Here is a 16,411-nt window from a genome sequence, read left to right on the forward strand (position 1 = left end):
TTTGTTCAGGGTGTGGCCAACTCTTAGTAAAACTTGACAGTGTATGGAAACTTCTGGTTCACTGCCCTCCTGTTATAAGTCACCTGCTGATCCCAAGAGCCATCACTGGAGTGCCGACCCTGGATTCATACAGCTCTGCATCCACCAGCCTGTGACCTTCCTGCTTCATCTTCCTGCTTCCTGTTCATCAGACCCTGCCGCTACATGAGCCAGGAGAAGCCTCCAGCTGACATCTGAACCATGTACTTGAATCCAGCTAGACTTATCCTGTCCAGCAACTGTTTGAGCCATCTCGACACAAAGCTTTCTATATACACATGCGTACAAGAATCACTAGTCTTGCTTCTCTAGAGAACCCAGCCTAACTTGCCTATTGTGAAAAAAAAAAGAATAGGTCCTTACGTCTGAGTGTATATGCTGAAATAGAATGGCAGAGCCGTTGTCTTTCAGCTTCAGTGAGTGTTGCACAAGGCGCACCTCAGGCCAGCAGTGCCTGAGGGTGTAAAGATTCTCTTGAATTGTAGCGTTTCACTCCACAACTATGGTTGTGGACATGGGGCAGACATGGAGCATGAGCTTAGGATGGGGGCTGAACATGGCCCAGCCAGTTCTTCCTGACACCAAATAGAACCATCTGGGAGCGGTGGCATGGGTTCATCAAATGATCACAAAACTTGAAGAAACAGAAGCAGTCAGACTTTGGTCCCAGGGAGGAATTATCAGACTAAGGATGGTGGGGAGCATAAAGAGGGAGGTATGCATGCTGGACAGACAGCACAGCGTGTACAAAGGTCCTGGAGTGGCGAGGGAATCAGCCACTTGGAAGCACTCAAGAATGATCAAAGATGTTTTCTGAAGCACACAAGCCCATGTGATCCAAGAATAATAAAATCCAAGACCAGAGGAGGGAATTGTATGAGATCTTAAATTCTGAGCACCTATTTTGCAGAAGGCTATGTGTGAGAGTGTCAGCCCCAAATCCATTTGCAGAGTCCCCACAGAGACTAAGTCTCCACTGGACTCCCTCGGACCATCCACCAGTTGGTGATTCGTTTTGTCCTTAGACAGACTGCGTTGGAAAACATCGCTGCTCATATGGATTTCATTTCTAACTTGTTCTAGGGTGTCCTATGTCCTGCTTTCTCTTGGATTGAAGTTTATCTCTGTTTTATTTTGTGGGTACTGATGGGATTATTATTATTTTTGGTATGACTTTTTCCATATGAAATCTAGGAGAGGTAAAGCTATCCAGACAGTAACTAGGTAAATAGATTAGAGAGGCTGGTGGGGGTAGGGGCAATGGGGAGCTATTAATAATGAATCTGAGAATGAGGAAAAAAATAAAAAAATTGATTTCACTGACAGTTACCCAACTCGTTTTCATATATTTAAATGATTGGACTCTATGGTACATGTATCTGTCTGTCCTTGGTGCCCAGGGGTGCATCGGCGTGTGGAAGCAATCGGCTTCTCATAGAAGGCAGGGCGCCCTCAGCAGAGGCAGGGCCTTTGGAGGCAGGCAGGCTGTGGGGTTCACATCCTGGCCTCCGATGCTTGGAAAGGGCCCAGCTGGGCGTGAGAACCAGAAGCAGCCACCACCTGGCTCCCCACAGACTTTTACAGGGAGGAACTCAGTTTGGCACCGCCCTGGGGCATCTGTCTGGCATCGCCCTGGGGCAGCAGGATTTTGCGGTGCAGAGAGAAAACCAAGTCACAGAGCGGCGTGGCGCAGTGGCTTGCTCTGGGCCACCCAGGTCTGAAGCAAGAAAAACCGAGAGCGAACCCTCCTCCCTGGTCTGCAGGGACAGCGGCGGAATTACCTTCTCAGCCTCGCTGCCAAGGAAATCAATACGGCCGAGCAGAAAATCAGGCAGAACATTAATAATCCCAGGCAGCAAAATGAACTGCTTCTAAGCGCAGCTCTCCCGTTCGCGGAGCCCGTTACAAATGGCGCAGCGCAAAACTGGCCTCCCAAGACCATTCCGAGGGGATGCCAAACGCACAGCGCACGTGCGCGTGCGCTCTGCAGGCTTCTCGAACAAACGCCCCCGTGTCTTCTGCAGGGGCTCATCCACCACACGGGTTCTGCGGACTCAGAGAGAACGTGCGCGGAGCCTGGTGCTGCAACTGATGATCCACCGGGGTCAACATTCACTAGTGAGCCCATTTGGGGGGAAGGGAAGTTGTTTTTTTTTTTTGCTAAGAGCTGGACCGCAAGAAGCTGACCCCTGCCCTTGCCCTCTGTAGATGAAGGGCTTGGTCTCTGGCTGGCCCTTGCCCCCACCCCTACTCTACCTCCCTGCCAGGGGCCCCTCCGGCCCCTCAGAGACGTCACAAGTTTGTAGCTATCCCAGTGATGCATAGGGCGGAGGCTTGCTCGAAGAGATGAGATGTCAATCCAAGCTGTCCAGAGAGGAAACGGCAGGTCCAAGGCTCAGGCGGGTCAGCTCAGGGTTCAAGGCTATGTCTCCTGATCTTGGGCCTGGGTCTCTTCGATTGTCCGGAAGAAGTGCTTGAGCCCCTGCTCCTCTTAGATCCCCAATGACATGGATGATCAAGCACAAGGCCTCTAACTGAAAAGAAGCCCCTTTGGCACAGTGGGTTACTGATTTGCTGTGGACCACAAGGTCAACGGATCAAACCCACCAGCCTATCTATGGGAGAAAGATGAGGCTGTCTGCTCCTGTAAAGACTGACCACCTCCCAAACCCACAGGGCAGATCTTACTCAGGCTCATAGCATCTCCCTGAGTCAGAATGGACTCAATGGCAGGGAGGGAGGCAGCTCACCAAAAGGTCCAGGGTTCCAGTCCACCAGCAACTCCATGGGAGAATATGTGGAGATTACAGACTTGGAAACTCTATGGGGCAGTTGTACTCTGCCCTGGAGGGTCGCTATGAGTCAGCATCAACTCAAGGGCCAATAGCAACAACAGTAACCATAGCCCCAGTTGCTTTTCACTTGACTCCGATGCATGGCCCACCCCATATGACTGATCTTACAGGAGTCCATCTCCAGGCCTTTCTTCAGAGGCAATGCCTCCAGTCTCGGGTTAGCAGCTGAGCACATTCACCATTTGCACCCCCTGGGGAGGCTAAGTAATAATAAACTCCAAGCTCATGACCGTCGAGTCGATTCCAGCCCATAGCGACCCTGCCGGACAGGGCAGAACTACCCCTGTGGGTTTCCAAGACTGTAACTCTTTTGGGGAGTAGAAAGCTTCATCATCCTCCCCCAGGGAGTGGCTGGTAGTTTTGAACTGCTGACCTTGTGGCTAACAGCCTAACTCATAACCCACTATGCCAAAGGAGAGTCACAAATGTGTTAGGTAGGGAGGAAGAGAGAGGGAAGTGAGAGCGGTGGCAGGGTAAAGTCCCTGGATCCAGCTAAGCCTGAAGCCAGTTGTCTGTCCCATGGCAATATATATTCCCTTTGACACCTGAGAAGAAAGAGTGTGGTGGTATTTGAATTGGGTTTTCTGTCACTTACACCCAAAAGAATCCTAAAGAGTGTAATGTCTTTCATGATTTCCCTTTTACATGAGGCGCTGATGGCTCAAGGGATTGAAGTAAGTCACTTAAGACCACAGTGCTAAGAGTCAGTAGGACTTGGATGGGAGCCGGGATCTCCACTAATCCTCGAGGTTTTTGCCCTCCAGGAGCAGAGTGGGCACTTTTAGAAACAGCTCGGTCCCTGGGGGCCTCTGAGAAGGACGACAGGCAGGCAGGCAGGCAGGGAGAGAGGGAGGAAGTAGGGGAGGCTGTATTGCAATGAAATCCATAATTCTTATTTAAATCAGCACAGATGCCACGAGACAAAAAAAATCAAAGCCTTCTGTGGCTCCCCCCCCCCCCCCCGCCCATGCCATTTGAAGTTCTAGTCTATCCAAACACCGCTGAGGTTTGGTTTGTCCAAAACAAACCCCCAAACTGTGATTTTGTTTGTTTTTAATGATCTAACAAAAGTTCATGTAGCCCACAGACCATCAGGTGACAATGGCAGAATGACCGAGGTCCATCTTCCGTTGGTAATGCAGCGTGAATGCCTGCTTTGTTAACTCGCTTACTCTCTCTATCCACCTGGACTTTTTCCTAGGAAAGCTGTGTGTTTTTCAGAAGGAGGCTCAACTAGCAGTTTTCCTCGCATCTCCAAAGAAGCCCTGGTAGCCTACCAGGTGATGCATTGGCATTGAACTGCTAGCCACAAGCAAGGTCAGTTGTTTGAACCCACCAGCCGCTTCATGGGAGAAAGACGAGGCTGTCTACTCCCAGAAAGAGGTACAGTTTCAGAAACTCACAGGGGCAGTTCTACTCCGTTCTATATAGTCACTCTGAGTCAGAGTTGACTCAATGGCAACGAGTTTTTTCATGTGATGCCTAGAACTGCTTCTTTGGTGGGATATGTGACATTAGCTGGTACTAATGATTTCCAGCGTGGCATATGGTCCTTGGGCCGGTTGTTCTCCACCCCAGCTCTAGCCCTTCTGCTGTTGTTGTTGTTGTTGTTGTTAGGGACCGTGGGGTTGCTTCTGGCCCAATGAAACCTCTGCACAACAGAACGAAACACCAGCCACTTCTGTGCCAACCTCACCACTGTTCCTAAGCCTGACCCCATTGCTGCAGCCATGGTATCAATGCATCTCCTTGAGGGCCTGCCTCTCTTGGCTGCCACTCCGCTTTACCAAACACCACGTCCTTCTCCAGGGACTGGCCTCTCTTCTCTCTTGACAACATGTCCAAAGGATGGAAGATGAAATCTCACCATCCTCGCCTCTGAGGTGCACTCTGGTCATCTTCTTCCAAGACAGGTTGGTTTGTCCTCTTAGCAGTCCTTGGTCCTTTCGATTGACTTCTCCAGCACCACAATTCAAATGCATCGATGACCCTTTGGTCTTCTTTATTCAATGTCCAACGTTCACATGCAGATGAGGCGAACGAAAAACCCCATGGCTTGGGGCAGGCTCACCTTAGACCTCACAGTTGCATGCTTGCTTTTCAGTGCTCTAAAGAGGTCGTGTGAGCAGATTTCGTGCTTTGGCTTATGTGATACTCCCTCCCACCACAGGGCTCCGTGTCCCCTCCACCTCCCCAGCTGTATCCATCCCTCACATCCCAGTTTATGCTTCCCTTTCCCAGGGATGCTTCCTTCTGCTCTGTGTGCCCCAAGTGCACGTACCCGCCTTCCTAACACCTGTCTGGAGTTGTGTTTATCTGCACTACTGCACCTGGGTTGGCATAGTGGTTATGAGGTGGGATGCTAATCACAGGGTCCACAGTTCGAGCCCACCAGTCACTCCACAGGAGAAAGAGGAGGCTTTCTACTCCCATAAAGAGTCACAGTCTCGGAAACCCACAGGGGCCGTTCTACCCTGTCCTCTAGGGTGGCTAGGAGTTGGAATCGACTCGATGGCAGTGGGTTTGAGTGTCTAGGCCTCCACAGTAGCTTCGGGGTGAAAATCAGGTGCGCAAGCCTGGGGTGAACGTTGATGGGATGGGACCATGGGGACCACCCCTCCTCTCCCCACCCCCAACCGGCCCATGCTCTCTCAGAGTGTCCCTGCACTGTGCCTCTGGGCCATTGTAGCCCTCTGGGGATGGGGACAGACTGTGAAAAGAAGAAACGCGCAAGGTAGGTTCCAGAGCCAGACTAAGGTTCAAATCCCAGCTGGGCCACTTCACGGCCACGTTTGGCCACAAGCAAACCCTGCACCCCTCCAGACCAGTCCTTGCTGGTAGCTGGTAAGGCATGTTGACCCTAGCTAGGGACAATGGGGTCAGACCATTGTCAACCATAGGGGGTTCCCTTTTGGTTTTGTTTGTGTGTCTCCCGTTGGTTGCTCTGGAAGCAGACAGTCAGGCCTCTCTTCCTAGGCCATCTTAGCTTGGAAACTGCAGTGAACCCTGCTTGGGCACCCCTGCATCATACAAGCCTCCATGGCCAGATGGGTGATGACTGACCAGGAGGTACACTGACCAGGAACTGAACCCATTTCTCCTGCATGGAAGGCAGGAATTCTACCACGGAAGCCTCGCTGTCTACAGAGGATAGGATCAAGTGAATGAAGATGTCAAGTGGGCAGAGTAGAGTTGCCCAGACATGAAGGATCGCTTGTGCCAGCCAGGGTACCAGCAGGCAATAGACAACTCCTCTGACCTGAGTGACCGAGTGAGATAGTTAAAGTTTATGGTGACAACCTGTCCAATAAACACATGTGGGGTTAATTGAAGGGAGGAGCAATAGGCAAAAGGCGGTGAGCCTCACCTTTCTAGTTCTCGGGTCTCTTGCTTTGTGATGGTCAGACCAGGGTACAGCTGCCTTAGCTAGTTCCCTGCTTCAGCTGGCAAGGCTCACTTCCTGAAAGACATCCCTGAGGAGAAGCCACATGGACCTACCCTGATGCAGCCCTGGGTGCTGGAGCAGCCACCTGGAGACTCCTGCCAGCGCTGAGATGCTTACACACTCACTGATTCGGCTATCCTCCTGCAGTCGGCGTCATAGTGTGTGTTTTGTGAGATGGAGGAGGACTTTGTGGATTCGTGTCAGACATATGGGTTAATGTTGGAATTGTGGACTTGGGCAACACTGGGTTAGAACGTTTTCTTGATATGCACTTCACCTTTATATAAAACTCTCTCATATACATGAGTTTCTGTGGATTTGTTTCTCTAAAGTACCCAGATGAACACACCGAGAGAAGTATAATGGAAGGACCAGGTGGTGGAGGCCACCAGGCTACTGCAGCCCCTGGAAGCTGGCCACAGTGGGGAGCCTGCACCACCCTAGACCCATAGGGCCTGAGAGGGAGAAGGTTCCTGAGTGTTGAATGCACCCCCACGCCCCAGTGAAAGTATCAGAAGACACCATCACCATCACCCCCTAGTCTGGTCCTCACTTATGTGTTTCTGCTTCTAATTCCTTCCCTGTAGCTGTCTCCTGACACCAAGGACTCTATCCGCCCTGCTCAACCCTCCCCTCACTCCATCACTCACTCACTCTCACTGTCAAGTCGATGTCGACTCAGAGAAATCCTATTGGTCAGGGTAAAGCTGCGCCTATGGGTTTCCAAGACTACCGCGCTCAGTAGAAAGCCTCCTTTCTCCCGCAGTGCACCTGGTGGTTTCAAACTGCTGACCTTGCCATTAGCAGGCCAGCTTGTTACCACTATGCCACCAAGGCTCCTTTGCAACACACCACTGGCTACTCCACCAAAACAGCCACCATCGAGAATTCCACTCTCACACACGTGGGGTGGCCGTGTGTCGGAGCCTGGTGTGGTAGCTACATAATCTCATGTCAACTTGATAGATAGAGTGAATAGGGTGGAGTCTAGCCTGTCAATCAGGTCACAGCCTGATGGTACTTCCTTGTGGGCATGGCCTTCTCATAAGAAAGGTCCCCCCTCTCTCTCATGACTTCACTTGCCTGTTGACGAGCCACTTCAAGCCGCACTGATGACGGCCCGAACCCTGGAGATGCATCGGACCTACATGACTTTGTGCCCACTGACCTGTGACCTTCCTGCATTCTGTCTGCATCATTGCGTGTGGCTGCATGAGTCTGAAGAGAGATTCATGGACTAGTATCGGACTTAATGGAGTGGCATCGGACTTATGGACTTGATCTGGACTGAGCTGGGATGTTTGCTTGATATATAATTACTTCTTGATATAAAGCTTTCTGTTATACATAGGTCAACCCACTCTAACACACCTGGTTTGGGCTTTTGTTTTGTTTTCTTTTGTTTTGATTGCAAGGGTTCCTGAGAAGGGAATTGAAGGATAATAGGAGAGACTCCATTTCTGGAAGGTTCCCCAGGCCTCACTGCTCTGCTCATAGACAGTGGAGCTTTTACCTTGCACTCTCTGGGACCCCCTCTGATGGGATGGGAACCAACAGCACCCAGTCACCATGCTCAATAGCAATGCTAGGTGCCTGCATCTAGAGAACTCCTATTGGATGTCAGGCCCCATTACAGGTCACTGAATTTTCACACCAAGCCAGAGGCAATCCGTACACTCTCCATTGCACAAACGGGAGTCCTGAGACCCCCTGGCAGTTACGTCACGGCCCAAGGTGCCAGCGCTGACAAGACTGGAACCTGAGCAGGCTATCTGAGGGCATGGCACAGAAGTTACCTGTGTTAGTCTGGGTAAACTAGGAAAACAAATCCAACAGAAACTCGTATGTATAAGAGAGAGATTCTTATAAAGGGTAAGTGTACATTAAGAAAGCATCCCAACCCAGTGTTGCCCAAGCCCACAGTCCAACATTAGCCCATATGTCCAACACCAATCTACAAAGTCCTCCTCCAGCTCACAAAACACACACAATGATGTCGACTGCAGGAGGAAAGCCGAATCAGTGAGCATGTAAGCATCTCAGCGCTGGGAGGGGTCTCCCCACGGCTGCTCCAGCACCCAGGGCTGCATCGGAGTAGGTCCAAGCGGCTTCTCCTCGGGATGTCTCACAGGAAGTGAGCCTTGCCAGCTGAAGCAGGGGACTGGCTAAGGCAGCTGCACCCTGGTCCGACCATCAGAAAGCAAGAGACCAGAGAAACAGAAAGGCAAAGCTCACCAAGCCACTTATCTCTCCGCCCTTCAGTTAATCCCACATGTGTTTATTGGCCAGGCTGGCACAATAAACCTTAACTATCTCATTGCCCCAGCCCCACATCCCACTCAGCTGAAAACTTTCCATGCAGAAACCTCATCGTGCTGGAAACAGTCCTAGAGCCACCAGCTGGCCCTCCCTCATTTACAGGTAAGGAAACGGAAGCACAGGAAAGTGCAGCCACTGGCCCACATCCCATGGGCAGTCGGTGGCCAGATGCTAAATCTCCTGACCTTTGTCAGTCTTCCTCTGCTGGGTTGACCTCTCATGGCATGGACTTCTAGCAGATTGGGTGAATTTTTTGCTACTTAAAGCCACCTGAGCCCCCTGCTGACATCTCTGAACCTCACTGGGTTGGTGGGGGACAGGTGTGGAGGCTGCTCTAGTCCCAACAGCAGGCAGGAGCATTGTTCCAAGTCCTTGCTAGGAGGCAGTCATTGTGCTGGGGTTTATGTGAATTAACTCCTTAAACACCGTGCAATCTTAGGAGAAGGTCAGCTTCTTATCATCCCCATTTTATAGCGGACGCAACGGAATCCCAATGGTTAAGGCACGTGCCCCACCCAGGTCAGAGCAAGCAGGTGGCCCATCTGGGATGGGAGGCCCAGAAGTCCAAGTCCGGTGGCCTTCATGGTGACGGGTGTGCAACTGTGTCTTCAGTCTTTCAGCACACACGCGCTGATTGAGCACCGACTGCATACCCGGGTGGCCTACTAGTTATGACCCAAGGTGCTAACCTCAAGATGGGTCATTTGAAGCCCCCAGCTCCACATGTGGTAGCTTCCCTCAGTGGGTATCGGGTGGGTGGGTGGCTGGGTTTTAGTGGAAAGGAGGGCAAAGTTTCAAGGATAAAGATGACACAGGGAAGAAGGAGAAAGTGAGGTCAGAGATGCTTCCATCCCAATAACTGGGCACCTCCCCTCTGGCCCTGCCCCCTCCTCCCTCCTGTCTCATCAACTGTCAGACCTCTGGCCCACGGGGACCACAGGTCCACTCCCTCCCCAAGCCAGCGCCCATCTTCCCAGCATCTGTACCTGCTCCGGGGAGCCATTAATCTTGGGCAATTTCTTCCCTCACTTGATTTGTTTATTTAAGGAAAACAAGTTGCTCCTAATTAGGAGCACGGCTGTCGAGATGTGGGGCGCATCCAAGGCTGCCTATTTTCAGACCTTCTGCCTAAAATTATACCTGTGCTTCCACCATCTGCGAGGCTGTTCGGCAACTGTCCTAAGTGGAAGCTCGCGGGGAGAGAGGCTTGGGCCTGTATGGGGTCCCGGGAGTGGGAAAAGGAGCCAGCATGGGAGGGCAGAGGAATTGCAAGGGCTCTGGAACACTGTCCAGCAGCACGTGCCACCCAGCCTCTCGGAGCTTTTACTATATGTCGCTGAACCGGCCCCCGGGAAGTACCCGTAACCCTAAGATGGCGAGATTCTCCCGAAGCTTCTGAAGGTCTTCTGTTTGGAACCCCCCAATACCTCAGCACCTCCACCAGCATGCATACTGCATATACTCAGAAACTCACTAGACACTGGGTACGTACAAGGAGATCTACTGTAACATACGCTGGCGACCTACTGAGAAATACACACGTACGCAGGGAGACACCTGGTCAAAGTTATGTCGCTGCAGAGGCAAAGCCAAAACGCACACGCACACGCACCCCGGGGACATGCTAGAAGTTGCAGCGCACCACCCGCAGAAATTGACTCCCGCACACAGGATGTGCACAGGAGCTGCTCTCTAGCACACACACACACACACACACACACACACACACACACACCCCGAGGCCCTTCAGTGCACACAGACACACACTCGGATGTTAACTCAGAACACCAGTGTGCAGGGCTCGGCCCTGGCCCACATGCGCAGAACCACACAGGCACACACACAGGTGCACCGTTGACGCTGCCTTAGGCACAGGCAGAAACACCTCCAGCCTCGCTGCTGCCAAGTCGAGTCCTACTCATAGCCACCCTGTCGGACAGGGTTGAACTGCCCCTGTGGGTTTCCAAGACGGTAACTCCTTTTGGGAGTAGAAAGCCTCCTTTTCCTTCCAAGGAGTGGCTTTTGGTTTCGAACTACTGAGGTTGCGGTTATCAGCCCAATGTGTAGCCCACTCTCCCATCAGGACTCCTTAAGTGCCTCCAGGAACCCACATAGCCTCATAGGTGCAATTGAAAGCACACTCGAAATCACAAATACGCATGCTCGGAAACGTAGCCCTGTCCCCAGAGATACACACGTATGCACACTCAGAAACACACACCTACCCAGAAGTATACACTAAATGCCCAATGCAATACAGACATCAGGAGCCCTGGTGGCATAGTCGTTACGCGTTGGTTATGCATTCTGGGTATTTCCACACAGACCCTCACAGCACCTACATGCATCCACACATATGTGCAGTAGCTTAGCCAAAGACATACATGTAACTCATATGCACAGACCTTTTAACACGCACAAGCACATAGACATGCCCTCGCCCACATAGATTCTCTCCTGGATTACACACCCACATGCACTCTCACAAAGATGCACTCATATGGACACGCTTCACACATGTGTACATACACACACCAAGACACTTCCGGCAAGGCATGCGCACATGAGCACAAACCTGCACGAGGATGCATACACACGTGTGCATGTGCACCCATGTGCGTGCATACCACACACACACACACACGCACACACCCTACTGGACCAGGAAAGCAAACTTCATGTTCTCAGAGACCTGGAAGCCAAGCCCACAGACTGAGCCTGCACACAGGACAATTGCTCTGCCCGTGTCCCTCCTGGGTGCCCAGTAGCTCACTGCATGCCAGCTGGGATGTGGTGGCAAAGTCGTGCTTTGGGAAGGGAAAGAAATGTCCCAAGCTTCAGACTCGCTCAGAAAGCAATCAGATTGACAATCCATGGCTTTCCCCTCACCGTTTCAGCCCCTCCACCCCCACCCCACTCACACGTAAAGCTATTAAGGAATTACTGTTTACACTAGGGACACTCGGGACAGCAGCCTCCCCTGCGCAGCTTGGGGAAGCCCTCCGGCCCTTGGCAGACTGGGTGCCTGACACCCAGACAGACATCCTTACCCTGGGTCCCTAGACAGCTGCAAAGCAGAATCCATGGAGACAGCCTACCTCCACCTCGTGTTGTCATGGTGATGTCGGAGCTGGGTGCCTCCAGGCCTCCCTGCCTGCCCTGGCCGCCCCACTAGCAGCTGCTGGTCTAGTGGTACTTCTGGGAGGAAGCAGAAGGGGGTGGCGACTGCAGGTGTCAGGTGATTGGCGAGAATGAGGGGTGGACCTGGTGCTTGGGTGGGATAGGACTGTCCTCCGTATGGACAGCGGCTTTCAGGCGCCCACGCTGAAAGCAGGTACCGCTGTGGAGTCCCACTGTCCGCTAAACTGGGCAGAAAGCACGTTCCAGAGATTCTCAACTATTAGCTCCCCATTGGACAGGTGGGACAATCAAGGATTAGGGAGATGAAAGAGCAGGCTGAACTCAGATAATTGGAGTCTCTCAAACACTACGTTACATTATTCTGAAGATCTCACCTCAGGCAGTCGCTCAGAGTCTGCACTGGGATCTCAGAGAACACATAAAATTGCTTCATTTCACGGAAATAGGCACTGGGGCCCAGGGAGGTCTAGCGATGGACCCAGAGTTGCACAGCAAATGGAAGGCAGGCTCGAGGCACAACCCAGAGGCAGGGAGGCCACCCTTCCTTGACACACTGGAGGGATACCTAGGGAAGCAGATCTGAGACTGACTCCAAGCCAGGATGCAAAAAAGACCAAGAGCCTCAAAATTCCACCTCATATCCCAAAATCTGTCCAAGAAGCTAGTCCCCAAAGGCAGAGGCCCAACCCCAGCAGGGAGCTACAGAATGTTCCTAACCTTCTGGGTTATGACTCACCCCTGACCCAGCAACAAAGCACCCAGACATCTCCAATCACAGTGGCATCCCCTGTCTCAGGCAGCGTGGTTTACATGGAGATCGGGGAGAAAGACGGGGTTTCCTAATCCCAGAAAGAGTTACGTCTCCGAAACTCACAGGGACAGTTCTACCCTGTCCTGTCGGGTTAGAATCTACTCCGTGGCGGGGAGTTTGGTTTTGAGTTTCATGGCGAGGAAAAAGAATGGAGCCAAACTCCTGCTCTATGTGCCGGCTCAGCAGAGCGCCAGGGGCCACAGACATGCCCTGAGCCCATCCCAGGGGTCCACTCCAACCCCTCTTCTGCAAAACGTGCCTCCCCCAGACTCCCACCTGGAAGGTCTTGCCTGGGAAATGTTTCCATATCTTTCTTTTCCTTACCTAAAGACGCTGACTTTTCTGCTCCTTTGGCATCGTAGTGGATGGACATTGACATCACCCCTCCCAGTGGCTCTGCCACTCACTGCCATGGAGCCCACATCGACCCCATAGGGCAGGGTAGAACTTGCCCCCTGTGGCTTTCCACATTGTCACTCTTTATGGGAGTAGAAAGCCTTGTCTTTCTCCAGCGGAGGAGTAGCCTCCTGTACTGCCATGCAGGCCTGCTGGAAGGATTAAGATGGAGGGTGAATGGGTTTCCCTGTTCCCCCCTCACATCCACCCCCGCCCCCCCCCACACACACACACATGGGCTGGGCAGTCCTGACTGCTGGCACCAGATGACAAGTGTCTCGCTTACCAGGGACTTTCACCCCCAACAAGCACCCCCCCCCCCCTAGATCCAACTTGGAAATAGAATCGGCTCCTTTCCCCCTTGGAACTCGGAGCTGGCCTAGAAAGGGGTGATTCATGACTCAAATTAAAGGGGGCACGTTGCATGCCCCCCCTCCGGGCCCCTGGAGTCCCAGAGTGCGTGCGTGCCTTTCGGGGTTCCTGCAGAGCGCCCCGGAGGAAGGACGCCCTGATGTCCCAGGCTCTTCCAAAGCAAACTTTGTCATTTGCCCAAAGCGAGGCGGGCAATGCTCTGGGTTTGTCACTCAGCGGGCTGCAGGCGCGGAGCACCCCCAAGCCTGCGGGGAGGCGGTTGGCACCGGTAGCCCAGCTCCCTTGGAGGGGGCAGACAACCATTTCGCAGCAGCTCCCTGATGGAGCCTGCCTAGCCGGCCCAGCGCCCCCCCCTCCACAATGCTCCCCCCAACCCGCTCAGCCCTTACCCGAGGGGTCTCAAGACCACTTGCAAACTCTGCGGGCGGAGTCAGCAGGGACCCGGGGGCTCTCCCGGCGACTCTGGAGTCCCGTTTGGCGCGCCCGCGGTGTAGGCGCCTTGCCGGCGGTCAGCTGCTGCAGTGGCGTCCGAAAGCAAAGCCCGGGTTCCCGTGCTCGCTCCCCGGGGCTCCCCGGGCCGGGCCCGCGGCGCCTGCGGCGGGTCTGATGCAAGGGGCAGCCCCCCGCGCCTCGAGCCGGGAAGTCGGTCGGAGTGTGCGCCGTGGATGGTTGCAGCGGCGGCGGCGGCGGCGGCCGAGGACGGGGACGGGGACCAGGAGGCAGGCGGTGGCGACGCCAGCCGGCGAGCCGGAGCGGCGGGCGGAAGCGGGAGGAGGTGCAGCCGGGCTCCTGCGAGCCGAGCTCCCGCGGCCGGCCGGGCGGCACTGCGGCGAGGCCCGCGCCGCGCCGGCCTGGGGATGCCCACGGCCCGGGAGCGCACGGCGCGGGCGCGGGCGCAGCCTCCTGGCTCCCTCGCCGGCCGATCCCCGGGACTTCTCGGCTCCTGCCCGAGCTCGCCGCCGCCGCCACCGCCGCCGCCAGCAGCAGCAGCGCCACTCAGCCGCTTGCGCTCCCGGAGGGAGCCACTGCACTGCCTGCCGCTTAACTCCTTGCATGCCACCCACCCGGCTCTCCGCAGCCTCCCGGGGCGCTGGGCCCGGCCGGGTGCCAGGCCTGCAGGGGGGGGGGGGCGAGGGAGAGCGCCTCTCCCAGAGGCCTCAGTTTCCTCCTCTGGGAAGTGGGTGCCGTGACCACCGCACCCACTTAGGACGATCGATCGGGAGGGATCACAGAGATGATTGATGTCGCACGGGGCCACACGGCCTGGCTGGATAAATGACGGGGGATGTGTTCCTCCTGAAGGAGGCTTAGCAGGGGCGCAGAGTAAACACCCAACCCCAAAGGGCGGGGGTCTTGTTTATTAAAAGCAATAACAACAGCAAACAACAAAACCCACTGCCATCTCGGCGATTCAAACTCACACAGGCCCCATAGGGCAGGGTGGCACTGCCCCCAGTCGGTTTCTGAGACTGGAATTCTTTACAGGAGTAGAAAACCTCGTCTTTCTGCCTTGAAGGCATGTGGTTCCCAACTGCTGGCCTTGTGGTTAATCCCTCCTCCGAATCCCCAGGACTCCTCACTTAGGTACCTTTAAATTTAGTTACTTTTTTAAACTTGTGACTCTCCCAACCTCCTATGTTCCCATTGGTCCCTCTGTCCTACCCTTTCTGCCTTCTAAGGCAAAGGCGCCCCCTTTTGATCCCAAGTGGTTGATTGTCCCCGCAGGTGTTTTTGTGCATTTTCCAGGCCTGTCTTGTTTTGTTGAGAGTTGAGTCACTGGATGAGGTTAGGCTTTAGACTTGAAGATTGACTAAGGGCCATGGCCTGGGGCGTTCCAACAGGCAACCTGATATCTATCTATCTTTGAGTTTTGTCTGTATTTCTTACCCAGGGTTCCTCCAATGGGATCTCTTTCAGAACAGTCAGCAGTGGTAGTCGGGCACCAGCTAAGCTCTTCTGGTCTCAGGGTGGTGGATGCTGGAGTTCACAAGAGTCCTTTGGACTCCTTGTTTCTATCGGTATTTGATGTTCTTCACTCTTCGGTGCTCTGGACAGGGAGAGGCCAATCGTTCCTTAAGTGGCTGCTCAGAAATTTAAAGATCCTTGTTACTACTCACCAAAGAGAATGTAGAACATTGCCCTGTGGGCTCTTATGCTAATTGACCGAGGTGTGCTTCAACATATGGTCTTGAGCCCTCAGGCCTAGTGAAGTATTCTATCAAGGAGTTGGATGATGATGAAAAAGCTTTGCCCGCCCCCACCCCCTACACTCTACTATATACACGCATGTAATCACAGCACATATAAATATCATTCTTGTTGTTAGGCATCTTCGAGTCGGTTCTGACTCACAGTGACCCTGTACAACCGTGTACAGCACCCCTCAGTCCTCACAATGGTTCTTCTGTGGGAGGCCGTTGCTGCAGCCACTGTCTGTCCATCCATCTTATCAAGGGCCTTCCTCGCTTTCACTTCCCCTCTACCAAGCATGATGTCCGTTTCTAGAGAGACAAGCCTCTCCATCCTAGCTTCTCAGAAGCATTCTGGCTGTACTTCTTCCAAGACAGCTTTGCTTATTCTTTTGGCACTCCGTGGTGCTTGCGCCATTCTTTGCCAGCACCCAAGTCCAACGCATGCACATATAAATCTATATGAAGGAATATCTTTGGTCAAACCAACGGATATTCTTGGGGATAGTCCTCGTATTTTCCTTCCCACCTTTGTTCAGCCTGAGTGGCAATATCCTCACTCACTGATTATTTTTAGCACTCTTGCAGGAGTGTGTGTGTAATTGTACTTCTCTCTCTGCCTTTAACTCTAAGTCTCCTGCCCGGGTCTTCTTTTGTCCCCATCATGTTTTGCTGACCCGCCTTTATCGATTGCCTTTCCCTTCATCTAGGTTAAGAAGTCAGTGGTACATCCTCCATCCCCATCCTCCCACTGGTGACCCCTGAAGGGTGCTTCCGTGAGTAAGCCACTCCTTGACTTTTTATAACAGGGGTCTGCTACAATGTTTGTGCTGAGTGATTGACT

At 53.4% G+C, this 16,411-nt stretch overlaps 1 protein-coding gene across 4 annotated transcripts in view; it reads right to left on the minus strand.

The window, feature by feature from the left end:
- Window positions 1-14,364, minus strand: part of WSCD2 (WSC domain containing 2) — a 121,608-nt gene extending 107,244 nt beyond the window's left edge. Inside the window, exon 1 of one of the 4 annotated variants that reach the window (XM_075535098.1) lies at window positions 13,768-14,364. The gene's annotated coding sequence lies outside the window, so the exon portion shown is untranslated. Of the gene's footprint in view, window positions 1-12,934; window positions 12,956-13,767 lie in introns of those variants that run through there. The other 3 variants (XM_075535096.1, XM_075535097.1, XM_075535100.1) reach the window with 3 other exon arrangements.
- Window positions 14,365-16,411: the final 2,047 nt, after the last annotated feature.

The sequence above is a fragment of the Tenrec ecaudatus genome, chromosome 16, assembly GCF_050624435.1.
Source record: "Tenrec ecaudatus isolate mTenEca1 chromosome 16, mTenEca1.hap1, whole genome shotgun sequence".
Lineage (NCBI taxonomy): Eukaryota > Metazoa > Chordata > Mammalia > Afrosoricida > Tenrecidae > Tenrec > Tenrec ecaudatus.